Here is a 23494-nt window from a genome sequence, read left to right as displayed (position 1 = left end):
AAAGTGATGTATGCTTTGCCGTTATGATTTGTCAAGCCAAGTGATGGAGATTGTGCCCACATAAATCTAGCTGACGCAAAGCTGTCCACAGCTTAGGGGCCCGGATTTTGCACAAGTGAACTTAAAGCTTAGGATAAAGGCATCTGACTCCACACAGGGGCTGACCAGTTGAAAATGCCTGCTGTCCTTCACAAATCTCAGAGATTTGATCAGGGAAGCAGCAAGCGGATTTAGCTTGGCATGCGAGGCTTCGCAGTGAAAGCATTCCAAGTATGCAACCTAGACTTGTTTTTCCCCCCAAAAAAGGACTAATATGGAAATCGTGGCTCATAGAGACCACTCCGGAAGTTCTTCACATTATTATGAATGCCATTTTTTTCTCATAATCTAAATGTACATGCAGGGCAGTTAATAAAATATTCTAGATATGTGTTTATTAAAAGTCAGAGTTGGGGTTAGACTATCGTATCAGAGTATCAATGGTAGTAAAAGCAAAATTCATTGAGGCAGAGAGAGCACACATGAGAACTAGTCTGAGTGCTAAGTCACAAGATTAAACGACTCTTCTGAAACGAGAAGCAAACTCCTTTACAAGGGCTGTCTGTCACATTGCTGAACTTTTTTTAAAGCCTTTTATTTGTTCTTGGGAATTTCATTTCATGCAACCTAGTCCCACTCATTTCCCCCTTCCCCAAACACCCACACTCTAACCTGCAGCCTTCCCCCATAACAGAGAAAAAACATCTCATTGTGGAAGTTCTAGTATTTCATACTGTGTCCCACAGTACACCTGTTTGTCTATACTTCTCTTCTTGAAAACGCTTATTGAAATAACTTGTTGGTCTGGTACGAAGCTTCTGGCTTCTGCTAATTTATCGACACTGGAACTTCACTGGGACTATCTCTGGTAGGATATCCTGTGGTAGTCCTGTGTCATGGAGAACCATCTGCAGGCCCTGCCTCCTTAAGCAGTCCAGCAGTTCCTCCATGAGGTAAATGTTGGGGTGGACTATTTCAAAGCTCTGGGCCTGAGAAGTAGCTGAGATGGTCAGCCCCCTGACTCCCCCACTTTCAGGCACACAGGGCCAGCTCACCAGCAACCCTTGAAACAAGGGCTATCTCTATCCTGCTGCCCAGGCAAGGTGCGACGCCAACTTTGAGTGATGCAGTCAGTGAGGGACAAAGCCAGTTCTCCCACTCTCATGACTCTGGGGTCAGCTTTCCATCCTGCCACAGATAGTAAGGGACAGGGGTGAGGAGGCAGAGGGCTCCCTCATGTCTACATTACCTCCCAGCAGACAAGAGGTCGGGCCGGCTCATCTGCAAACCCCACGTGTACGGTCAGCTCTTCTCTTGCTGGTCAGGTAAGGTGCAGGACGTGCCCTCCTGCTGTCACGTCCCCAGGACAGGTCTCCCACCTGCTTCCGGTGGTGAGGGGAGAGTGGGGAGGAAGGTATTTCTCTCTTGTCCACAACACTGCAAGGAAGACGAGTGGTAGGGCCAGCTCATATCCCAGGGCTGGCTCACTCGCCATTCCCACATCATGCAGGGCCTACTCTCCCTGCAGCTGGCTAGGGGCGGGGTCAGCTTTCCTGCTCTCACATCCCCAGGGTCAGTTATTCCAGGATGCCCGGGTGATGGGTAGGGCCAGTTCTCCACAGCCCCCAGACATGAACATGTTCCTGGGCTGCAGTCCAGAGCTGGCACATCTGGGACCCAGACATGGCCCCCAGTGGCAGCACAAGCCAGAACCCTATGTCTCATCAGTGGCTACTCACATCAGGCTGTTTCTCAGTACCTTCGAATGTCCAGTTCTGCCTCACTTCAGTGTGCCCACACCCCCCCTTTTCTATTTCTCCACCACTTACTTGCTCCTCCTAGTGGCTCCTGGAGGTCTCTGAGTATCTGCAGTGGTCTCAGAAATGCTATATTCTGCTTGTGCATTATGGCACCGGGAAGGGGTCATCTCGGACACCATCTACCCACCAAGGCCTACAGGGTGCCAGACTGGTGGTCATCTTAGGCTAACTTCTTGTCCAGGCCCGATGGCACTGGTCTGGTGGTTGTCTCAGGCTTGCTTCTCAGCAGGCTTTTCCAAGTGGAAAAAGACTCTTTGGAGGGTCTGCTCTGTCTGTCTCATTCCCCTCCGGGGTCCATGGTCCCAGGCAGGGTTCTTCTGGTCTCAAGCTTGCTCCATGTTCTGGGATCCTGCCTGGGCCTGCCTGGTCAGGTGGAGTGGAGGTCGTCTCATGTTTGCTTTTCAAGGAAATGTTAGGCTACTAATTATTCAGATGTCCATAAGTCAGAATGCTGAGAGTAATCATAGCCTCTCTCCTCTCTGCCACCTTCTGACTTACATGTGACACAGCAGCCATACCTGCAAATGCCTCTAGGGGCAGGCACATTGCTGATCTTAATTTGATCAGAGTCCATGAGGACAAAGGAAACCAGAGCATTTTGTGAAAGCAGTGCAAAATATAAATATAAAAATAACTACTGAGCTTACAGAAATCAGAATTTAAACACTACTCTTTTGTAATATGAAAAGTTGTGTCACTGACATTTATTCACAATAAATATATCCAGAGTATTCTTACAGATTATTTAGGACCAGTGAACAGACACAACAAAGATCCAAGGAGAAGGGACAATAAATTTACTGAAGCTCTTGAATCTGTGAGTGTAACGGAGTGGCTGTTCATGCTCCCCACCTCACCCCAATTTACATGCCAGAATCCCAAATCCCCATGTGATGTCTCAGGCTAGACACTGATTGTCTCTCTGAACCCTCATGTTTATGGCCTGTCTGACTGGTCAATGGTGTGTGTAGAGACCTATTCTTGTTGATCCACTACAGGCCTATTTCTTTTCTTTCCAAGTTGTTCTATGGCATGTGGGGTGTACAATTAAACTAGCATGTGCCACTTGTATCTGCAGGTTTGTCTCTCTGGGTGTGCAGGAATATAGACTGTTCCTTACTCATCACTAAGGATGTTCATGTATGCTGATATTGCCTGATGCTTCGTTTTGTCCTAGAATGGAAGAAAAGGTAGATTAAGAGGCCGAGAAAACAGAAAAAAGGATGACTCCCATTTGTTTCAAGGGATTCTCCTTTTGTTATAGAAAAGAGGGAGCGTATGGCTGGCAGGGCTTCTAGGGGGTCCTTTGGGAAGATCGGGAAGAGCTGGAGAAGGTCTGCTGTTGCAGCCTTTAGTTTGGATGCTGGAACTTCGAGAAGCAGATCTAATGACTGGCGTGTTGGAATTCCCAGGGCCAAAGATATAAGAGAGCTTTTTGAGTTTGAAGATAAACTCCTTAAAGTACTGTGTGGCAGCTCTAAGGCACCAAACTTCTTCCCGGAAGTTTGTGGCCACAGACGACTGATCGGCCATCAGATTAAAGCATTGATAGTGTCTGATTCAGAAGGTCAGGTGGATCGCAAACCCTGTACGATTCCTATCTTTATTGTGAAAAGCTGCCTTCTAGTACTAAGGACTAGGTTGGGGACTGGATTGTTCTAATTATAGGAAAAGCCAAAATTATCTATAGCAGAGGCAAGGAGTGTCGTGGCTGGTGTTAGCCAGATTCACTTTCATTTTGGAGTGAATGACCCAGGCTGCAACCTATAGAGAACAGCATGGGACGTCGAGAGGCTGAACCTCAGAGGACATGTGGGAAGAGGGCACCCTGACCCCTTTACTTTCTACTTATTGACAGGGTTTGAGTTTCTATGAGGTCAGTGTGAGAGATAATACAATGTGTTATCATTTGAAACTATTTGCATTAGTCATGATCCAACCCCTCCCCCCCAAAAAAGAAAAGAAAACAAAAGAAAAAGAAGAAGAAAAAAACAAAACTATCTAACAGATTTAAAACAATGGAGATTTCACAGAGAAACTTCATTATATTTACAACAGAAGTCTTGAGAAACCAATAGAACGCCAGAGAAGCAACTTATGTATTAACAAGGAAGGAAGCCATAGCAGTCGACACCAAAGGGGAACTTTTGTGAGATTCCTAACTACTGCTGGCCTTTTTTGTTGTTGAGGCCTGCGTAAGCAGAGTCAGAAGTATTCAGGCTTTTCAGTGTCCTCTTTAGTTAACACTCATTACCTAATGCTATAAATACACTGGAAACTTGGGGCGGGGGGAGATAGTTTGCAAGGGTCAGTGTCTATGACTCCCGTCGTAGAACAGAATAGGGAGCAGGAAAAAGACAGGGTGACAAATCCTGTCCTTTAGCCCTCTGAGCAGTATGATAGAGGAAAAATTCTGTGTGCATGTGTATGTGCTGTGGAGTGGTGATTGGGAGGGTGCAGGGTACATGGAACTGAGAGAAAGTCTTAACTTTTCTTCCAGAAGAGCTTAAGTTTATGCTGGCTTGATACTCAACATTCAGACCAAGAGATCATATTCAATGTGAATTCATTTCACAGACTTTAATAAACACTAGGCTCTGCCACAGTTCAGATGGGCTTATCTCAGACTATACTCCAGATGAGCAGTAGCAAATAGATTTTTATCCCCAACTGTGCCAGATAACTGAATTAAGAGGCGCTTCATTTTGAAGTGGAAATGCTAGGACTCGGTTTTGTTTTATAGTAATCAAGGAAGCATTAATCTGAGAGAAAGCAGATGTATTTAGTTTAATTTATTCATAAGTTGTCACCAGGAGGATAGACAACCTTGTTCACCCAGAATACAAATTGGCTTAAAGGTTTGCTGAGAAATAAACTATTAAGAGTTGAAAATGCTTAATTAGCCTTTTCCCCCTTTCATTTCTTTCTCTTACTTTCTCTCTTTTCAGCCAAGAGAGACAGTACTGAAATGTCATTAAAAAAATGTTGATTTTGCAGTATTTCTTTGCCCTTGAGAACAGGAAATACCTAGAATTCTGTGAGTAAGATGGCGCTTATGAAATTTCTCATGTAATTTCTGTAATGAGGTGGATTAAATACATTTGGGTGAGCATTCGTCCCAGGGGACTTTGTCATCTGAAGCACCAGACCCATTGTCCTTCCCTTGCAATGCTTTGTCTCCCATATGTTACACAATTACACTTAAGGTCAAGGAATGAGAGTAACTGAGTCTGTGCTGGTTTTGGATTTCATATTCCTTATGAATGTGAAACAGATTAAAGAGAGGACACTCGAGAAGTAATGAATTCCAACAATAATATCAATTGTTGTAACAAAAAGGCCAAGCAAGTTACTTCTCAAGAGCATTAAAGTGGTAGCCACAATTTTTTTTTCTCTTTTGAGGGAGAGACACTGGGCTAGATAGAAATAACAGTGAGCCTTTTGACGACCTCCCAAACTACCTAAAAAGTCTGTCTTACATGGGGAAGCCTAGTCACTGGAATCATGGAATTGGTTTAACAATAATTCACTGAATAATGTTGCACAGAGGCCCAACATAAAGTCTGCCATTCCTATGCTATTTTTACACAGGTGGGGACAGACTAGCCTAACTTCTTGGTGGTTAGTCACGTGAGATCCATGCTAGATGTTCACACTCATCCTCCCTAGCTGCAGATAACTAACTTGTTATATTCCAGTGAGAACAAATTGCGAATTCCATGCGAATGAAATGTTTAGCAATGTCTAGGAGGAAGAATGTTCATTATCCAGTGGACAGATGAAAGTGATCTCCGCCACAGTTATAGGCATTTGTCAACAATAGATGAGAGTGATACATGAAGCATCATGGATTAGTGATGTCAGTATGGGCATTGGAATTAAGGGAGTCATGGTGTGTCTATTCTCAACCTGTCCCTCTCCTCTCTGTGAGGTACATAAGCTACTCTGTGAATGACTCCCTGGGCTTCCTTAAGATGATCCGAATTTTTCCTGAAACTGGCACTAGACGTAGTGCCAGGCCACAGAGGGTGGGGAACAGCACTCAGGATTTGTACCTCAACTTCTGCTCTAGGGGCAGTCAGTGACTGTTTCTAGTGTAGTGGTCTAGCTCCTCCCAGTCTGTTCTCTCAGAGTTCCAACTCCCACTGTCTGAGACAGAGAAACTGACTGCCAGTTTCTACCTTCTTTCTAGTGACAGCTCATTCCTTTTTCTATCCAGCTCTGGGGATCACTCAAGTCTCTTCCAGTTAGATCCCACAGTTGGCTGCTTCCCTTCTGATGACTGCTTTTGGGCTCTTGTAACATGCTTGTGAGGAATGGCCCATTGTAAATGTTCTCTGTGGCGTTACTAGGTACAGCCACTGTGTACTGTGCTGTTTAGGACACGGAGTCTGATGGGTGTGAGTTAATGTCTATGTTTGACTTTGATAGGCAAGGCATACAAGCCATTAAAGCTGTCCAAGGATGTTTCCTCACCCATATAGTAGGACAGCTCCTGACCTCCAGCACTTGTAATGGAGCTTAAATAATGTTCCTATCATGGTAACTGGCACATTGAAAGCATGCAATAAATCTTAGCTTTTAAGCTTATGAGTAAAAGAAAAAAAATAAAACAAAACTGGGCACGGCTCTCTAAACTTTCTAATACAGAGACTCCTAGGGAAAGAAGAAAAGCATCATGATTCTATGAGTAAAGCATCCATTTAAGAGGGTGTGTGGGTTGTTGGAAAGGTCACAGAATACAAATTGGAGTTGTTTGGACATACTGTCTATGGAGAAGAGCAGATTGTCTGGGACAAAAAGATGAGACAAGGGATTCCAAGGAAAGGGTCAACGGGGAGACATAAGTAAGTGTTGGCTGGAGGTCCTTAAGGCGTGCCTGTGGAACAAGTAGAGTAGGCAGAAGTAGTTACAAAAGCCAAGGGCACAGAAGGATACTTCTGGCTGTGGGAACTGTCAGCAGATTAATGTAAACCCAGAATACCCAGGGAGAAAAATCCCTTGTGCAAAAGAAAGCAGTCTTGCTGGTTCTCCGTTTGCCATGCATGTCTGCTAATATACTTCTAGCATGCTCCCAGAACTCTTCTCTGATTGCCGACTGACCACTGAGTCAGCAAGGAGGGCTTGAAAGCTTGTCCCGTGTTTAGAACCACATCCAAGGTAAATATTCGATCATTGTCCAAATTTTAATTGATTTATTATATTTTAACTGTATCTATTTATTAGAAATGTCATACAGGGAAATGCTTCCATTGGTGCAATGGGATTTGTATGATATGATGGACCCATTTGCATAGGGTCCTGATGGAAAAACAGTTTGGCAAGAGTGGTTACAATGTGACGTGAACTTGAAAGGCAATAGGTTTGCAGCTATTGCTCATTAAATAAAATGTGTGGTGAATCATCACATCAGCAATAAGAAGTGACATATTTCTCAAAAGTTTAACAAGGTAACTACACAGAAACAACAGGACACATTATGAAATAATGAATTTCAAACTAGTAAATGTGATACAAACATGCAATAATACTTTTATGCTGAAATTACTTTAAGAACCATATCAAGAGTTGACATTAAGTCATGACTCAGAATTTTAATTTTATAAAGGAGGGAGTGTCAGGTATTTGTTTCTTTGATTTGTATCTCAGTGAATTATGGTGTACTCGGTGGGGCTGGAAAATAAAAATCCAAAGCCGACTTCAGTCTGCCTTTAATGATGCTGCATTTGGTTGCAATGCAAACACCTGAGTTTAAAGGTCTTAGTGGATACATCATTCTCTGTACAAAAACAGATACAGGTTTCCAGAGGTTTGCTTTTTTTTGACCACAGAGAAAAGAAAACTACCCCCATCCCCTGTTGTCTCACTTTCTCTTCATCTATAGACTGCATTGGTACTAAGGGAATAACATGTGAAGCTCCTTGGGGGTAAAACTAGACAGAGAACACCCCACATTTAGAGGACACTCCAAATTTTTATGTAGAGATAGCACTCAGTTTCCATGAGTAACGCCTGCTGCCTTGGCTTTGAAGAAAGACTAGATAAAGCCTCTCTCTTATGAAAGTACATTCTTCAAAAATATTGTAGATATAGATTTGGGGACCAATACATAGACCCTTCCAGACAGAATAGAAACACCAGTGGTTCAGTCCTAATGATACAAATGTTACATTACTATTTGGTTTACCACCATTTCATGAACTCTCCTTTAAAAGAACTTACATTATTTTTTTTAGAACCCTTGTGCTAATTTTCTCCATCTTGGTGTTTTCAATATTCAAGTAAAAGTTCTTTAAGAAAGTGGAAAGTTAAACATGTGCCTAGACAAGGCTGCTGCTTCTTATGGGATAAACCAAGGCAGAAGGCCATAACTGAAAACAGAACCGGCCCCTTCTAAATATGCCAACATGCTGGCATTTGAGTTGTCAGCGATTACCCCTGGAAAGTAAATTCAATTTCAAATAGCTTCCCTGAGTATTCTAAAAGGCTGAAATAAATTTGGCACTGCTGATTCAAAAATTAATTTGTGGCTTATTCAAATTACTGTACACGAGGAGAAAATACTTCAGTAAATGAGTGTAAACCAATTTTCTAATGTTTCTTATTTGCCTAATTGCTTTCCCAAAGAATAAATGTAAACAAACATAAAGTTCATGGAAGATATAAAACCTGCCTATGATTATAGCGTTTCATCCCAGGATTTCATAGGGTGATTGCTTCTTTCCCCATAATGCTCTGCCCTCCATAAGAGTACAACAGACTAGCTACCCATTCCCAGTGTTTTCTTTTCTCCTCTCTTTTTCCCCAAAGCCCCCTTTGTTCTTCCCCTCCTCCACACCCTTCCCTCCTTCATTGACTCCCTTCCTCTGCCTTTCCTGGATAAACAAAACGACCTTTATTTTCTGTGTACAGCATATTGTGGGTTCAAAGGCCAGCTGTAACCAGCACATCTAGAGGATGAAATGGCTTTTTGGCATTAGCGTTCATGGCAGAAAAATACGGAGAATGTTGAAGAAACAATAAATCTATCAGTCTGGCTGAATGGAAAGAAAGAGAAAAAGGTATTGGTCACACGATGAGAGCCCACGTGTTCTGGGTTGGCCTTTCATTTTGGCTGCAGTGGAGAACTATCAGTGGTCTGTAAATCACAACACATGCTTTAGGGTAATTTGGAAACATAAACATGAATTAAATTATAGGTTCATCTGGACTAACAGACATCAACAATAAAAGTGACTTAAATAAGATTAAAGTTTATTTCTCAGTTTAGTGACAATTAAGTCTTAAGCAGCACAGACTAGTGGCTTGGCTCCACAAAGTCTGGGCTCCATACCCTTCTAGTTTGTTGCTTCTTCATTCTTAGACAATGTCCTTGTCCACACAACCCACAATGGTTGGCCTCTATTTCCACATGTCTGCTGCAGAAAAGTGGGGCAGAAAGGACAAGGTCTCAGTTGAAATATAGAGTTATATTAGGATAAAACAGAGTCTTAGGGATCAAGTGCCAAACACAATTAACTGAAAAGTCGTCTTCGGAGTGCTGGGGTGCATTATAATAGGGCATCTGGCTGTATTCATTCCGATCCCCTATTTTAACCCATGCCTCACACCTGCAGGGTTCTGAGCTGCATGCGCCCCAGCCCTAAAGGACAAAGTTAGATCATTTTCTGCAGAGATGCAAGATGGTGGAGACATAATGTACATGGTGTCAAGAGCATCAGGTTTAAATCTAAGCATACAGATGCACAGTATTATGTTGTGGTTTACATATGAACTGTACCCACTCCATAAAAATATAAGGCTTAGCAGAGAAAGCTTAAATTTTAGCTGATAGAGCAATTTCGGGAAGTTCTGCACACTGAGGGAGATAGGACTGGAAGAAGTAGGTCAGGAGGGGTAGGTCCTTAAGACTGTCTGTTCCTCTTTTTCCCCTCTTCTCCCCTCCTTTCCACTTCCCTTTCCCTCCCCCTTTTATGCTCTTTCTCTCCTCCATTTCTCCCCTCCCTTCCTCTTCTAGCCTCTGATTTTTATCCATTTTTGCTCCTCTCCTTCCTTTCCATACCCTCATCTCCCTTCCTCTCCCTCTTCTCCTCCTTTCTCTTTCTCCTTCATGAGCTGGAGAAACTACTGTGTACCTGCTTCCACTTAAGTGCTTGGGGCTTAGCCACCATACAGTGATTCCTCTGAAACCATGACCTCAAATAAAGCCCCTCCTCCCTTTTTCAGGCTTTGTTTATTGTTTATGATGAAAATGAACTAACACCCATAGGTCACCGGTATCTGCTGAGTGTTGGTTGTATTACTTTGATGAGATTATGCATAACAGTTGTTAACCAAATAATTTAAAAGGCAGAAGGTGCTCTCTTTGTCTTGCCTCTAGGATACACTATCATCTACATAATGGTGCATCACCTACATAATGGTGCATATTCTGTAAATACATTGGTACCTTGGTAATAGAATAAACCAGTGTAACTAGGGAACACATGGTGAAGGGTAGAATTGTGATCTTGGTTTACATCTTTCTAGCCAGTTCCCAGAATATGATAGATTCAACACATCTTGGTTTGGTTTATATTTTATCTAATAAGTTTTACCTCAAACCACCACTCTCAAATGTTTTGAAGGAAATTATTTCTGTTAGTTGGAGTTTTGCCAAAACCTTCTCATCTTATCTCTCCTAACTCGCTAGGGCAGCTACACAGTAGAGGGCGAAAACACAGGTTTAAATAAAACTCATGTTTCTCCCATCGTCAGGAAGAAGTCTGGAAGTTCAGCTCTTTAAATGTGCAGTTTTCTATGTGTAGCTATTTAAACTATTGTAGTTTTTGTTTTTTATAGATCATTGTCCTACAGACTATTCAGGGATGGGTTCTGCCAAGAGAGTGAGAATCAAGATGACTATGATGTTATAATGGCTTTAAAATTTAGTTTGCTTGAAAAGGAAGGGAATCTACTTCTCATTGCAAGTATTGGAAAACAAGCTGGACAGACTTTGGAGTATTTTATTGAAAGTCATCAGTTAGAAAGCTAGAATCAGTTTTGAGGACATTTCTTATCAGAAGTCTTTAGATCCCCGAGATGGTTTGTTTTCTTTTCCCACAGAGAGGGGAGGAAAGTAGGAACTGGAAACAAGCTGGCTCTTATTCATCTTGTTCTCTAACCCAAAGGCCCCAAACTGGGAGTAGGAATCAAAAATACCTGACTGTCTTGGGAAAGCTCTTGGGACCTGGGCTTGCTCTTTGATTCTAAGATAGGGTGTGGTTACCAGCTCCTCACAGCCACACCCCATCAAGTTCTTGTGCTGCTGCAGTCAACAGGGTGAGGCTTTGAAATAGCTTTATGTCAGGACCCAAAGGCAAGATCCATGCTGCTAGGCTGAATACGGCCTTCAGAGTCACAACGTGTCTGTGTAGTACTTCAAGAAGGAAAAGGAAGCAACAGAAGTCATGAAGCTGGTTGATGACAGGGACCAGTTTCTTCTCAGCAGGTATTGTGGACAGATTCCTAAGGGCTAGATGAGATTATGGGCTCTAGAGAGAACCAAGGGTCTTTGGAAGGGAGAGTAGGAAGGGAAAACATTAAAAAGAAGTGAGAAACTTTGACTTAAAGAAATGGCTTCCATTTGGAATAGAGATTGTATTCCTCTACCCTAATAGTGATCTTAGAGAAACACTACATGGCGATGCCCAAGGGTTGTTATGTAAATATTTCAGGGTTGTTACAAGAGTTTATATATCTGCCACTTCCCCAGAGCAGATACTGAGCTTTGTTGGTACTTAAACTGTATGTTATTTACGTCAAAGGATTCATGATCACAAACTCTATTTTGTGGAAAGGTACTCACAATTACTCTTATAATTTGTTAATTTTTCTACAACTTGATGGATTTTTTTTCTACCAGGTAAGGATAGAGACGTTAAACTCTCTGAGAAAATTCCAACTGCATGAACACTTCCCAAAGAAGCTGGAAGCTCCTGAAGAGGTCAGTGAACAATCTGTGCAAGGAACAGAAAATGCCTACTGCCAACCAAAGGTTGAGCCTGGAGGCAGAGCCAGGCTGCTGGCTCCATGTGCTTTGTGCCTGCTGTTTAGTTTGGCAAAGGCTGACGCCGTTGCAGGAGGGAAATGGTGTCTACATTGGTCTGCAGAGTAAGAGGATGTGGACTCAGAAGGGGAACTGAGTTGTTCTAGCTAAGTACATTTGTTTTATTTCTGTGGGACCTCCCCAGACACATTGATATTTTTGTAAGAATGAAATAAAGGCAGCAGTGACAAAGACGACATTATCACGGCTGCCTGAGTTGGCATAGTGTACACTGTTTATTTGTAATGAATAAGAAAAGTTCCAAGTAAGTCATTTAGCAAATCTCCCTGATACAGAGCCACCTTTCTCTATTCATTAGTAGAGTGGGTAATGCATTTTACATTTTCTGTATTATTAGGGAGGAAGAATTCCATATGGCCCAGAGGTGCGACTTTGGAGGAATGGCTTTGCCCTGTAATTAAATGTGTATGTAAATGGCTCATAATGTAGAGAAGGGGTCAGGAATATGGATTTACAACATCTATTCCAGCATTTAGTTGCTCATGTATTCACAGTGCAGTTAAACATCACCATTGGGCCTAGCACTGAGAAGGACTAGGTCTTTCAGTAGATAGCTGTCTTACTAGTGTGGAAAAGTTGAATAATGCACTACAATGGGGAAAATGTCAACACAAGAGCTAATAGAACCTAAACATGGCCTAAGGAGCAATTATTAGGAGTCTATTTGGTGAATGAGAAAGAGGAAGTGACATCTGTGAGGAGGTCTCATGCAAAGCTGCATGAAATCATCTCCCTGATGGAGCTACTGCTTTGGGAAATAGGCACTTTTGGGGTTATTAGTTTTGCATTTACATTTTAGTTTAAGAGTTGAAAAATTAAATTATTAAAGCAACCCTCTATACCCCATTAGCCCTCCTTCAATTTCTTCTCTATCCTCCCCACCACTACTTACCTTCATGTGACTTTTGAAAAGCACATTGAGTCTTCTTAGTGCTGCTAGTATGTGTGTAGGTATAGGACCATTCACCTGACTATGGGTCACCTACAGGGGAGGCAACCGTGAAGACTAAAACTCTTTCTAGCCGTCATCAGTTACTTACAGCTCATCACAAAGTAGTGGATTGTGACTCCCTCCCCATCCATGCATGGTTTTTGTTTGGTTTGATTTTGTGAAGGACTTATGCGTGCTGTCAAAACTGCTGTGAGTTCATGGGTATAATAGCCCTTCATACAGGGAAAAAGCACCGTTTCTCTGTATTCATCGTCCATGATAATCTCTAAGCCTTGGGAGGAGGGGATATGATACAGATGTTCCATATCTGAAGAGCGGAGTACTCTTCAGTTTCTTATATTTTATACTTTGACAGATTGTAGGTCTTTGTGTTAACAGCTGTCTACTGCAATAAACTCTGATAAGATAGAGGGCTGCGCTAACCCATGGATTTAAATATAAGTTTTTAGCAGACACTTTAACACTATGTCCATAATAGTAGTAAATTCACCCTTAAGGCCTATCATCTATTCAGCCATCAGTCCTTGGTCTAGGTAGCAGTTTTAGACATGAGTTGTGTATTGTAGAGTGGGCTTAAATTCAATTAGAAAATGGTTGGTTACTTCTATGACATTCATGCCACCACTATAGCCAGTCATTATTATCATTTGTAAGGTTTATAAGTGGGCAAGACTATTAATTACTTTTCTACCCTGGCAAGATGCATACTAGTTTGCATATATATATGCATATATGTATGTATGTATATATATATACACACACACACATATATATATATATATATGGATTCAGTGTGTGTATGCACACATGCACGTATGTTTCTATCAACCAACATATTGTGCTAAATGGCTGTGTATCCAAGAATCATGGAGAAAGTCTAAAAATGGTTAATTAAATGTATGCTTTTCTTCTTTTTGTTTCTGGTATTGTCATTTTCTACCCTCAAAGAACATGAACATTTTAGCTTCCTAATTTTTTTTTTTGAGCAATTAGGCTCTGGGATCCCAGAGAAGACTGATATTACCAGAAGAATCTAGTGCTAACACATGTAATTAATTACTACTGTTAAGGTTTTACTATGGTTTCCATTTTCCTACCACTTAGTTCCATGCATCCCTTGTTGATTATCTGTAGAATTATGTATTTCCCTTTCTAGTCTAGCACCTTGTATTATTTACAAGCTATTAAGACATTAAGTCAATTGTAGTGGATTTTAATTCTGCAGGATTATTCTGAAAATTCCCCTACACTGATCAATATTGAGCAAAGCTATTTGGTATCTCCCTACCCTTTCACAATTTATTTCATTTTAATTCGCAGTTTCACTAACCCCTAGACAGATTCTCCTGTAACAAAGAGTAAATTCTTGCTTTAAATTTAACATTGTTTTTCTTGCTCTCATTTCAAATGCTCATGATTTCCTATGAATGTCAAGTGGACAGAACAATGTCAAAAATTTTAATATCTCTCCAACTCATAAAGTTGTAAAATCTAATTTTCAGTTTGACACAAAATTCAAAAACAACTCAAACTATCGAAATGCAACTTCTTGGAAATATTTCCAAATGGACTCCAAATTCTCTTTTGTAGTTGTGGGTCTCATTTCCCTCCACATATTTGTTAATTATGTTCCTTTCCCTCCCACGTTACAGAAAAGTGAGAGCTCAAATGAATTCCACATGACCTTGGAATCCCACATGCATCAGGTCGGACTCAACTGTCTGCTTTCTTTCTCTATTTATTGCACTTAAACCTGTCCTTTATTTATCTGTTCTCCAAGAGATAACTTTTGTTTTCCTGAACACATTCCAAACGAGAAGGATTCCTACATTTGTCACTTTTTTCACTGTGACAAAATAAAGCAACTTAAGGGAAACAGGCTTTAATTTGGCTCACAATTTGAGCGTCCAGTCCATTATGTCAGGGTATCATGGCAGTAATAGCCCGAGGTCAGATTACCAGATAATTGCAAATCTAATCAAATTGCCAATCGAAATTAACCATCACAAATATTAGCATTCAAATAACACATTTTGTATCAGATCAAATGTGTTAGAATTCTCCTCTTCCAGTTCCTTCTTTTTCTTAATATTCTTTCTGGAGTTATCTTCTAGCCCCTTGGAAGTTACATGGAATAGGCCTGGTTCTGATTTCATTTGTGTTACTATGATCCCTGACCACAGGCAACAAAAGGGTGATACAGATCTGTTCTTCAGCCTACAGTTTTGGGTTTAAGTCCATCATGGGGAGGAGGTTGAGGCAAGAGCTTACTCATCTACTCACATTATAGTCACAGTCAAGAGCAAAGTCATATGAGCACACTATGCTTCCTGCTTGATCCTTCCATCTAACATGTTCCTCTCTCCCATGGTTTAGGATGCTCTGCCTAGGGAATGGTATGACCCAGAATGGCCTGAGTAAATTAACAATCAAGACAATCACAGACATGTTCATAAGTCAACTTAATATAGACAATTACTCAACTGAGACTCTTTCTGGTGATCCTAGGTCGTGGCAAGCTGGTGTTGAAAACAAATATTCACATTTGCACAAAATGCCTTCATCCTTTTATGTCAACAACCATAGGTTTCCAAAGTTCTCTTTCCTCCTAGGTCAGTTCTTTATCATTTTCTGGTCATGGTTTACAATATATGGCTAACTCTTGCTTTCATAACTTACTCAATTTGGAAGTTTCCTAGTCTGCTGTGCCTTAAATTAGACATAGAACTCTAGATGCAGTCTAATAAAGTTGTCATTATTTATTCTAAAATGACAAATTTCTCCAACATGTCTCAAGATTACACATTAGGAATATCAGGTACTAAATTTGACTTAAAGCATCCTTAGTTTGACTTAACCTGTAAGTCATACTTTAATGAATTATACTTCCTGCCCTCCACTACCCAGAACACAAACTGATTTTGGACTTCAGTGAAGGAATTCTAATGATCTACTTCAATTCTCCTCTAATTATTCAGCCTTGTTTGGGGAAATATTGCATGTCTGAAGTGGATTCTAAACACTCATAATTATTTCCACTTCATCGATGTAGTTTTGGACCCACATGTAATTATTAAAAAATTAAAAACGAAGCTAAGTGAGTGGTTATTTTGCTCCATTACTTACATCATTAGTTCAGTTCTTTGGGGAGATTGTAAGATGTAAACATCCCATGTGTTTTGTGTCTTCTACATTTGCTAAGCCTGTGAAATCAGGGAACATATGCCCACCCTATATCACCTGTTAGCAAACTCACGATTTCATAATTCCTCATAGAACTGTCAAATCTCCTCAGAGTATTGACAAGTTCTGGCTAGCACTACTTTTATTCTTTTAGTTATGCTATTTCCAAGTCTTCTGCATGTACAGGGAAGATCTAGACAGAGGCCTCTGTGAGCTTTCAGCTATTCTATGTTTTCCCATTTCCTCACCGACTCCCCTTATATTTATGTTTCAGCCACAGGGGGAAGAGAGAGGCTTCCCCTTGATGAGTTGTAGTGCATCGTTAGACAGCCTTCTTTCGGCATCGATTCATTTCTCGTTAATGTCTTTATACAGTATTCATCTCGGGGAATGTGCTCAGCAATATACAAGGAGGTCAAATAAGGGGCATGGACTGTCACTGACCATGCTTTCTATTGTCCTTCCTCTGTCGTACAATTCAAAGGCGTCAGTCCTATAGCTCTGGCATTCAGTGTTAAGACAAGAGAAAGACCATCTATGAAAAGAAACTTTTAACATTAAGCATATTATAAGGGGATTAGATTCAGAAGACAGAAGAATACAAAAAGACAATATTAAATAGAACATCTGGTTTTTAAAGTAGGTAAAAGACCTTAACACTTTGCTAATGAAATCTGATGGGTTTGTAATACGACATTCAGCATCACCAACCATAATGAAAGGCAAGTGAAGTCCATGTGACATCACCAGGGCAGACATGTATGACATGCTTAAAGAAAAAATGGACTCCATCAAATATGGGAAAGATGCACAATTTCATAATATTGCTGGTGGGATTACTGAAGGGTTCACTCATTTTGGAAAACAATTTGGCAGTTTCTTAGCCTCTAAATCTAGTGTTTACTTTAAGAATTGTCTTTGGGAAATAGAAACTTACAATCACAGAAAAGCCTACACATGTTTATAGAACGTTTATTTGTAATTGCAAGAAGGCGCTCTACAAGTGTCTATGAAATGTAGAATAACTGTATACTAGAATGGCACACAGCTATGTAAAATAGAAAGCTACTGAATCATGGGAAAAAACAGATGAGCTTCATGTGTATCATGCTAATGAGATAAACCAAGCTTAAAAGACTATGATTCCATCTAAATGACATTACATCAAGGAGAAGCTATAGGATATAAAATAGGTAGATGTACCCACTCATAAGCATAAACACACACACACACACACACACACACACACACAAAGGCATACTACACACATGTGTACCCATGTAAAACAAAACAACAATATAAACAAAGATTAAACAGATAATATATGTGGTGAGATCCTACTTTTCCCCACTGGAGTGGGGTACCTCTTTTTGGTAGGAGAACCAACCCCATTCATAAAGTCTTTATCTGAACAGTTTAACCAGTCCCCAGAGGCCTTCTCTCCTAATTTCATCATCCTTGCAGAGAGGATTTCAGTGTATAAATCTGGGGTCAGGACATGAACATTTATTCCATTGTGCAAACTGACAATTCTCATCTCTTTCAACTGTTAGCTCCCAATGACTTCTCTCCCCCTATGTAGTTCTCTAACACAGAGCTCCATTTAAATTGCAGGATTACAGTCACCTGTCCAGAAGAGGACAGCTCACCTCGTGACTGCTCCTGCCATATATTTACTATAACCCAATGGCCAGAATTTTTTCCACGATTATTTTTCACACGTCCTTGAGTCCCAGCCCCATGTTTGCGCTTGGAAAGTGCTCAGCAATGATGAAATGCACGTAAGTGAAATATGTCTGGTACAACCACACTTTCCTGGTGCTTTATAGAATCGTGAGGTTTTAAAAACCACCAGTCGGGATCAGATTTTCCTTGTTTGTTGATGAATATGGAATGTTCGAGCTGGAAGACTCTTGAGTTCATCTGGTCCAATTCTTTATTTTACAGAGACAAAAGCTTCATTGCCTGCTGGCCATTATCTGGTAACTTCAGGCACTCTCTGATCTTACATTCCTTGGGCTCCTTCCAGACCCAGGTCTAAGATACGATGTGCTCCTAGAGAAATGCATTCCACTTGGATAAAGCAAAACTAAACAAGAACCCAGCCACCTATTCGACTAGCAGACAGGAGTATAAATATGCAGTTGGTGGATACATCAGCCATCAGCTATGCTGCGGTTCAGAAAAATGAGGCATATTTAAGCGGCCCTTGGGTTTTCCTCTAAAGGTCATTCAGTATTTGGGTTACTTCAAGGTCTCTGGCAGCCTAGTAATAAGGACTTTTGATTATCTATTTCATGTATTTAGATATTAAAATATAGCTGCATTTCAGACTGAAGCGTTGTTTTTGAAAGCAAAACCCAGCTACTTTCCTGGTTGTTTGACTTCATTTGTCCTTAGAACATTGTCCTTGAGGGAGCTCAGGGCTCTCTGCAAAAGGTTGCCCTTGGCTTGTCAACCAGAACGTTCACCTCAAAATCTTAGAACCTCTAAACCTGGGGGTCTCATTACTGAGGGCAGATGAGGGTGTTTGAAGACAGGCTTAGATAGAGAGAGGATCAGGGCTGCCCAGTTCAGTGCCTTAGTTCCCGTCTGCCAACCCATCTCCTTGGAGAAGCTTCGAGATCCTCAGGTAATCTGCCCTTGAGATTACTCTCATGCAGTAGTGTCTCTTAGGCAAGGACTTACCACTTTTTATTTCACTCAGTGGAGTCAAACATGGGACTTGGTCCCATTTATGCACCTTTCCATCTTGTGAAATCATCAAAGGAAAGACTATTTCTGTCCCAAAAATTTCTCTTTGAATCAAATTGGCTAAAAATTAGGTGCATATGACTTCTGTAAAATCTTGCCATCCTTGCTTCTAGGGTACACAGAAGAGCTAAGTCTTTAAAGAGTTAGTTCACTCCTCCCCTCCCCTCCCCTCCCCTCCCTTCCCTTCCCCTTCCATTCCCTTAACTCCATTTGGGTGTATAGCTACACTTCACATTTGCACTGAAGGGATTCTCAGGGCATGGAGGAGGGCTGGGTAGGACTTCCTGGAAGTGCATCTGTACTATCTGCTGTGGTCTCAGTTTCTCAGTTCTTCCAAAAGGACAATTTGATCTGACAAGTAAATACGAGGCAAGGAACTCCTGTAGATCTTAACAGAAAAAGAAAATCAGAGATGGTCGAATCCACTCTTGCCTAACAAGCAGAGGGTCTCGAAGGACACTGCTGGGTGCCTTGTTTGCACAGTTGGCTCTTGGATGCCTGCGTTCTGCTTCCAGAATTGTGAAATTTAGACATGTCCTCGGGCTGAACGTGATGTTTGTTTTCACTTGGCTTCAGTGTCTGCCCTTCACATCTCATTATCCTGGACCTCACTGGGCATGAGCACTTCTGCTTAACATTGCTTTGACTAAGCCTCCTAAGTCACCAAACAGGAACAAACGCCCATTAAAGAAACAGGTATTGCCAGAGCTTAGCACGTTCCCCAAACTCTGTGGAATAAATGAGCATTTATCCTTAAGAAAAACAAGAGTAGAACAAGAAGTTATTTATTGAAACATTAAAATCATTGAAATGGTTAAAGAGCAGCCATTTACGAATGTGTTCACCACCCTGTCCGCCTCTCTCTAAAGAGTACCATTTATACTATGCAAGATTAGCCTGGTGTAAGGAAACCTATCTAATGGAAATCCCATGCTGTAGGCTGAGCAGGAGGGAACAGTGTGAGGGCTCAGACCCAGGTCTTCAAGGCAGGGGTCGGACACTTGGTTTGCGGTGGAATATCTGGAAAAAGCATTGGTTACATTTTTTGTAACCCTGGCTAATGAGTCCCAGTCGGCAAAGCTGAGCTGCACACCACACAGGCAGTGGACCATCAGCTAGCTTCCCATGAATGCAAAGATGTCATGGAAACAGGTCTTGCCTTTTCATGTAACCTGGCAGTTTAATTTCCCCCTTAATTAGTCACAATACTATTCATGTAAAGACAAACAAATTTTTTGAGGGTATTTTCTTAAACAAAATTGTATTGGAACCTGAGACTTTATTTTCCAAGTATGTGCTATTTTCTTTCAAAGGAAAGCTTGAAGGTCAGGGAGCATTTTGGTGGTCTATTAACTATTGTTGTCAGGGTTTCTTGAAAGAAAGTGTGCTGAAGAGAGAATATGCTTCACCTGACTGGTTTGGATCTGCTCTAAGAAGCTAATAAGCCTTTAGTGTTTTGAACTTTGCAAATAGTTTGGATGTCCAGTATTTCAAGTAGAAGTCCTTTCATGGATTAGACAGGGATGAAAGGGATTAGAGAGAAATGTCAGGATACTGCTGCTTGGAAGGGCTTCCAAGTCATCCATAGCCTCTAACACCCTGTCTCAAATAGTGTGGAGTAGAAATCAAGATCCAGTCAGTCTGTGAACTGTGGACCACTGTTTGACCTGTTGGCATAGCGCATCAGAGTCAAGTGTAAGCTCCAGGAGTTCAACAATAAAAAAAAATAGCTTGATTTTAATGAAGATTTTTCTACTTTTGTTCATGCAATATCTTCCCTATTTAAAAATCACTTTACAAAGTGGACGGATAACAGAACAGGTATTGAGCAACGAACCCCAGTTTCCCAGTTCTCAGCTCTAGGTGGCTGCTTAACATACCAAGGTCAGCAAAGCTTTGTTCTTGTAACTCATCTGAGGACTTGTGGAGCATCGACCAGGGGTTATCTGTGCTTCCTAAGAGTTTGGTTCGGCAAGCCAGTCTCCTGAATCTAGACATCTTGGGGTGACTAGATTCTCCACTCGTAGGCATTTGTGTTTAAAACCCAGAAAGAACCCTTGAGCACCACAGAATGTTCAAGTTTCTGGGTGTCTGTTTGAAGGGATGCTTGGTCTTGCTTTCCACAGATTAACAGTTACCATTTACAGTCAAAATCAGTCGACATTGAGCCACATGAGAAGTAAACCTTATCTCCATATCTTAAAAACATTACATTTACTCCAGGAGAATGAAGGTCAGAGTACAGCTTGAGGAAGAAGACTCTTTTCCATCCCTGGGACCAAACGTATGTCATCAGGCTTGGCAGCAAGTGTCTTTTGCCCTGAGTTATCTTGCTAGCCTCTCTTGATTTCTTTTATTTAGTGTTTTAATCCCTGATTAATCTAAAGTCATTCTTTCGCAACTTTGGTATTTAAACAAAATTTATTCTTATTTTATTTTATGTGTATGGCTGTTTTGCGTACATGATGTCTATGTACTACATGTGTTCCCAGTACCAATGGAGGCCAGAAGAGGGCATTGAATCCTCTGAATCTGGAGTTACGGATCATTTTAAGTATTGGAAATTGCCCCTGGGCCCTGTGCAAGAGCAGCCAAGTGCCTTAAACACCTGAGCCATCTCCTCAGCTCCTATCCCATGTTTTTTTTAAATAAGACTTTCTTTGGGTAACTTTTATCCTTACTCTAATAAAAATGTCTGACAACTATAGTTAAATTATTTATCACTTCCAAGAGATGTATGTTCCACCCTAAACTAAGTGATAAAGAAATAAAATCCTGACGGCAGCTATGGTCACCTAAGTAAGACCTGTTTAAAATCAATTCAGTCACTAACTCTATCATGGATGCAGGAAGAGGAAGGGTATCACGAGGCTCCAGTCCTAGATGAGGAGATATTTGTAAGTGATGGGTGTAGGGCTAGGGGTAGACATTCTTCTTTGGGGGTGTTGTCACTGGTAGGCTGTCTGTGCTCAGGCAAGTGGCAGTAATTAAACTCAATGTGTTATAAAGAAGGAGAAGGAAGAAGAGGAAACAGAGGAGGCAGAAGAGGATGAAGATAGAAAGGATATGTGTTTGGGAGGTCTGGCGAGAGGGGAGGAGGAGCTATATAAACATAAACTATATATGATGTGTGGACATTAGTAAATATATACATATATGTTTGTATGAAATATATGGATATTGGTAAATAATACATATATACATATATTTGTATATATATGAAAGAGTGTTTTAGTCATGCGAGAGCAGGTAAATTTAAAGGAACACTATATCAGATAGGTACATATATTTTTCATGTTTGAATAAGGAGAATCTGAGCTCCGTGTATGTACATGTATAGTCTAATCAAATATAATACAGTGTAATCATGCTATTTTAAGATGTTTTCACGAGGTGGTGGTACACACCTTTAATCTTAGCTCTCAGGAGGCAGAGGCAGGTGAATCTATGAGTTTGAGACTAGATTAGTCTACAGAATGAGTTCCAGGACAGCCAAGGCCACACAGTCTCAAAAGAGATGTTTTAGAGGACATTTCTTTACAGTGTGTCCTAGGGAAGAGTATCCCCATGTTACTTCATAGGTTGTATGCTTCTGTTTCTCAAGAAAGGTGGGCACTCACAGGGCTGCTTGGTCATGTATACCTATTAGCTCCTTGATAGCAGGCCCTAGTAGTTGACCCAGGGAAACAGTTACCTGGGTGTTAGTTTTTGGACCTCAAAAAATTGACTTTTGAAAGAAGACATTTGTAGGGAGTGGTTCCGATGCTAAGGTTCTGTTCCCCAATTGGCTCTTGATCCATCAATAAAGGTGCTAGTGGCCAATGAGCTGGGCAGAATAGACAGGATTTCCAGGTCCCTGCAAGCAAGCTAGCAGACACTGAAGAACTAGGGGAAGAAGGAGGAGGCAGAGGCAGGAGCAGTAGGAGAAAAAGCCAACCAGCCTTGTGAGTTTTTGGTTGGAGTGGCCAACTGCCACTATATACGAGTATGCCTATGGTGGCAAGGGAGGTTTAGGAGTACCCAGTCATTGAATTAGCAAAGCCATTTTAAGGTTAACTGTTGTGTGAGTGTGTATGTGTATGTGTATGTGTTGTTGTTGTTGTTGCTGCTGCTGCTGCTGTTGTTGTTTTTATCAGTGGATCTAAGGGAATCTGGGTTGGGGGCTGGTAGTAAGGTCCACCCAGAGCTTAAAGCTGGGTAGCAAAAACTAAATGCTACAAACATTTATAAATACATATACACAGATAATGATTACTTGATTGTTTCTGCAATCTTGTATGAATAAATACAAGAAATGTATTTCCTATAAAGGCTTTTGAACAACTTTGATGAGTCAATATTTGACTAGGGTTTATATGGAAATCAATTTCTTTTTTGTTTGCTATTCTTCAGGCTCTGAATTTAGGCCAAAGTCTTGGGTGGTTCTTAAATCATACTTGAGTTGCCTGCATAAAATGGAGAAAAACCTTTTGTGATACCACTCCTCCAAGTTCTCTCTTTCTTCGCTAGCAGAAATGATATAAACTTTCTTGGGTTTTTTTTGTTGTTGTTGTTGTTTGTCTTTTTGTTTTGTTTTTTTTGTTGGTGTTCTGTTTCATTTTGTTTTTGTTTGTTTGTTTGTTTTGAGACAAAGTTTCT

General features: G+C 41.0%; 1 non-coding gene across 1 annotated transcript; it reads right to left on the bottom strand.

Moving 5' to 3' along the window:
• Positions 1-2267: 2267 nt before the first annotated feature.
• On the bottom strand, positions 2268-2400 carry LOC120095745 (small nucleolar RNA SNORA17). The gene has a single exon (XR_005491537.1). It is a non-coding gene; the product is annotated as a small nucleolar RNA SNORA17 (small nucleolar RNA).
• Between the last annotated feature and the right edge of the window lie 21094 nt (positions 2401-23494).

This window comes from Rattus norvegicus, chromosome 11 (genome assembly GCF_036323735.1).
Source record: "Rattus norvegicus strain BN/NHsdMcwi chromosome 11, GRCr8, whole genome shotgun sequence".
NCBI lineage: Eukaryota > Metazoa > Chordata > Mammalia > Rodentia > Muridae > Rattus > Rattus norvegicus.
This window is presented reverse-complemented; position numbering and strand designations above follow the sequence as displayed.